Source organism: Pocillopora damicornis, chromosome 12 (assembly GCF_964200805.1).
Source record: "Pocillopora damicornis chromosome 12, jaPocDami1.2, whole genome shotgun sequence".
Taxonomy (NCBI): Eukaryota; Metazoa; Cnidaria; class Anthozoa; order Scleractinia; family Pocilloporidae; genus Pocillopora; species Pocillopora damicornis.
Genome location: NC_142681.1, coordinates 11,595,484 through 11,599,852, shown reverse-complemented (window position 1 = coordinate 11,599,852; position 4,369 = coordinate 11,595,484). Strand labels below are relative to the sequence as shown.

Here is a 4,369-nt window from a genome sequence, read left to right as displayed (position 1 = left end):
GCTTTTCAGGTGATACGGCACTTTTGAATTCGTCAATAGTCTCCTCCCATGTGTTCATCTTGAAGAATTTCACAATGGCCTCCTGGACAAGTCTTAGAGATTTTAATCCAGAGGTAGCAAACTTCACCTCTCCCAGGCTTATCTCACAAGTTGCCACATACGAACGTTGTTTAATTATGATATTATTAATAATTTATTGAGTTATTTGCGCAATTGTCAATGTAAAATTTCAATGCGCATGGCAATGTTTAAAATTTAACTGTATCTAGTTATTTAAGCTAAAAAAAATTGTTGACCAAGATGTAGAAACATAAAAACTGCATACAAAGAATTAAAAAGCTTTTTGCAAACAAGTCCTAATAGCTTTTTTAAAGCTGTTGAAATATTCAATATTTCCGATAGAACACAGCAGATCGTTCCACAATTCCTTGTTCAGTAAAGTATTTTTGAAAATCCAAATCCTGTAAGGGCACTTGATCTCCCCATACCCCTTTCACAACAGTCACAGCTGCAGAGAAAATTTGGTGTGGCATGCAACCATCGATGCTGCTAGTTTAGAAACAATCCACACTCCTTGACTCGAAGTTTAAATGCCTTTCCTTCATTGTTAATTCGTTTGTAGCAACGACTTTTTTTTCATGCTTGCAGCCATGTTCTGTAGCAGCAGTGCTGAATTTGAAAATATTGGGGTAACACATTGTTGCGATAGGGGGATGGGATGGTTGAACTGGGTTAGTTTGACATGTTTGCTTGCGGTAAAAGGCATTGCAGCTGGATTGATTGCTAGTATCTTTTACAATAATTGTTGCTTGTTCAGTCATCGTTTCAGTGTTCACTTTGGCGCAGGCTTCCAGCAGTTCATTGTATTGCGTGTCCAAATACTTCCTGTCATAGAGGTTTGGGACAGTTTCAATAGTTCTACTCTTTGTTACAAAGGTCTTGGAGTACGAATGAATTAAGTTTAGTACAACAGGTTTTTGTAGAAGGACTTTAACTCGGCCTCAGATGGGACTGGAACGTCATTTTTCTATTTTACTGTTATTTTCGAATCTTTTTGGACAAAACACGAAGCATTTTCCACCACTTCAGTTTAGAAGAATGCGTGTGGCTGCTACTTGTAACGCCAGTGGTATGCTCCATCTAAGGACAAGAGATACTGTCCGGATGAACTTGTACATTGTCACAGTCTTTAAGTCTGAAAGAGCCGATAGAAATTGCTTATCACCTTCCGGTTGACGCATTGACTAAGTCAAGCCAAAACGATGTGGAATGGAGAGGTCGAACAAGGGAGAATTATAAGTTGCAAGTTCGTGGTGAAGGAAGTTCACAACTTCAAACATTCTTCTACACTACGTCCTGGCTTCATCCCATATGACAACATCCAGAGCCTTTATTCTGTCTCGAATAAGGAGAATTCGCTGCCCACCTGTCTATCAGTTTACGCCAAGGTAGCTCCGCTGTTAATAGACTGATAGGAAAAAAAGTGAAAGGTCAAGGCTGAGCCATGATCGTAAACTTGGCAGGCAATGCCACTCGAGCATATGACACCAACTGTCTTTGCATGCGCACGTGCCTTGAAACATTGAACGATCTGTTTCACAACTTCATTTTTCCCCACCCCATCCTGACCAGTAATAGCTAAGTTGTGACCTTGAGAGGGAAACTCCAAAATTTCCTCCAGGTCACTATTACGTTTTATCCCAGAGCAGATGGTTTTGTACAATGCAGCCATGAGTGAAGTAAGAGCTGCAGTCGAGTGGCTTTTTCGTGACATTTCAAACTATTTTAAGTTTTATTGATTCGCCAATTACAAATAAACATGAGTTCAGTTGGGAAATTTTACATTGTTTGTGCCCTTTTGGAAAATGCATTGACCCTTCTGTATGATAACATTGTGACAGAAAAGTTTGAACTTCAACCACCTTTATAGGACTACTTCCAATAATTTTAGTTTGTCTCATTCTGTTCTTTGGCCAATGGAAGAGTTGCACATATTAAGTTAAGGGATCTTATGCCTTCTGAGATGTGGTCATTTAGTGCTCCTCTCTGCTTCTTGCTTTACTGTTGATGAAAACACCCTCAGCTGGTACACACAGCATGAAAAAGTCAAGTTTACAGTATGTAAAGCTAGCATAAAGCTCTCAAATTTGTAAATTATATATATAACAAAATATGGAGTTTATCACAGCTATCTTTCGCGACTTGTGTACTTTGATGCAGTTAAATTTACAGCTATTGATCCTATGCATAATTTGTTTTTAGGAACAGCAAAACATGTTTTTAAACTATGGATTAAGAAGAACAAAGACAGGTCTTAAAGTGCCTGAGTGCCTGAAGAGCGAATCCATTCTTTTGATGTTGGGACGGGAATTGGTTGATTACCTCATCACATTGCATCAAACTATAGTAGTTGCACTGCATCACAGTGGAAGGACTGGACTCTTATCTATTCCTTGTTCTGTTTGGAGGGTTTGCTTTAATTAAGTCGTATAAGATGATGGCAAACATTTGTTCTCGCTTGCCAGTATACATCTTCTCCAATTATATCAAAGATTGACATTGTGAAAGCTGACATGCTGTTTGTCACATTTGGTGAACGATTTGAATGTTTATATGGCAAGAAAGCTGTGACCCCTAACATGCACCTTCACAGTCATTTGAAAGAATGCATCATTGACTGCCGACCAGTACATGCATTTTGGTGATTCAGTTCTGAACGTTTTAATGGTATTCTTGGAGCAATTCAAGTTATGGAAGATCGATTGAGGTGCAGCTGATGTAGAAACTTCTTGCTGAACGGTTTATTTGGGATGCAAAGTTTCCTGCTGAGCTCCAAGATACCTTCATGCCTTTCTTTATGCAGGCAAGAAATGACATTGTTCAGAGTTTGAATGTGAAGAATGCCACCGCTCTATTTAATAGTCATTGAATAAAAAAATGGCCCATTTATTTGGCACGATATTGAAACAGCGGCAGTTTTTAATTCAGCGTAATTTGTATAAGTCCTCACATTTAAAGGAAGTGCTGCATCAGCTGCTGCCTTCTGTCCTCTTGTTCCTCTCCAGGACCGATATCCAACTCATCGTGGACGTTGTCAAGATCTGCATTGTCCAGCATATCATCGCCATTATCGCTAAATAGAATGCAGAGGTTGTGCAATATAACAGCACACTGGACAAGCCCGGCCTCTCTTGTCATGTTTTTCACTCTCATACCCGTCTGGAGAGCGTAAAACCTTTTCTTGAGAATGCCAAATGCCCTCTCGATAGTGCATCGTGTTTTCTTATGTGCCTCATTAAACCTGCAGCGAGCCCCTTCTACGTCTCCTCTGAATGGGGGGGATCAACCAACTGTTACAGGCGTAGGCAGAGTCGCCTAAAATAACTGCTCCTGGGAATGGTCTATTCCCCTGTTGCTCAAAGGCAGTCCACAGTGAGCTTTCTTTAATTACTCGTGAATCATGCCACCTTCCAGGGCATCGACTGCTACAGAAGTAGATTGTGTAATCTGAGCCTGATACCATGGCGACATTCAGAGATATGAAATGATGGCAGTTGACGTAGGGGTCTTCCTCATTGCGAGGTGGGTTTACTTGAACGTGAGTTCCATCAACAAATCCTGCGACACATGGAAAGCCTGCGATGTCTCTGAATTTAGCGGCAATACTTAGAGGCAGACCAGCAGGCCATCGTATGAACTCCAACAACAACAACAACAACATACTTTATTGACTTTCCCCAAGGGGGCTTTTCAAAGACAATGTTATAAGAATAATCCTATTACAATTAAAAATCCTATTTACAATTAAAGATGTTTTAAAATCTGAATGTTCTAAAAGAAAAATGAAAGCATACAAATATATAAAATTACAACTCTGTGAGTAATTTGGTCCTTAAACGTTTTTTAAAAACCTTAACGGAGTTGCACAGTTTTAAGGAATTATCCAAAGAGTTCCATAAGTTTACAGTTCTATAGAAAAATGTTCTCTGACCGCTAGCTGTTCTAAAGAATGGAATTTGCAAAAGCTGCGAATTTCTGGTGCTACGTCGACTAACCTCGGCTCGCTTTATGAATTTTGATGAGAGGTAATCTGGGGCCTGACCAGTCATGCATCTGAAGGCCGTAGTAGCGTTCCGGTAGTAAAGCTGGCTTTGAACTGAAAGCCAATTTAGTTCCTTGCGAATTGGTGTAACGTGGTCAAATTTACGCGCACCGCTAACAATGCGGCATGCGAAGTTCTGCACCGCCTGTAACTTGTCAACATTACATTTTGAGGTATTTGACCAAACATTGGAACAATAAAATAACCTGCTGAAAACTAAGGAATTAATAATCATCAAAAGTGTACGTTTGTCGAAAACATGCTTGA

General features: G+C 39.8%; 1 pseudogene; it reads left to right on the top strand.

Moving 5' to 3' along the window:
• The first annotated feature begins 2,156 nt into the window (after window positions 1-2,156).
• Window positions 2,157-2,929, top strand: LOC149036475 (uncharacterized; annotated as a pseudogene).
• Window positions 2,930-4,369: the final 1,440 nt, after the last annotated feature.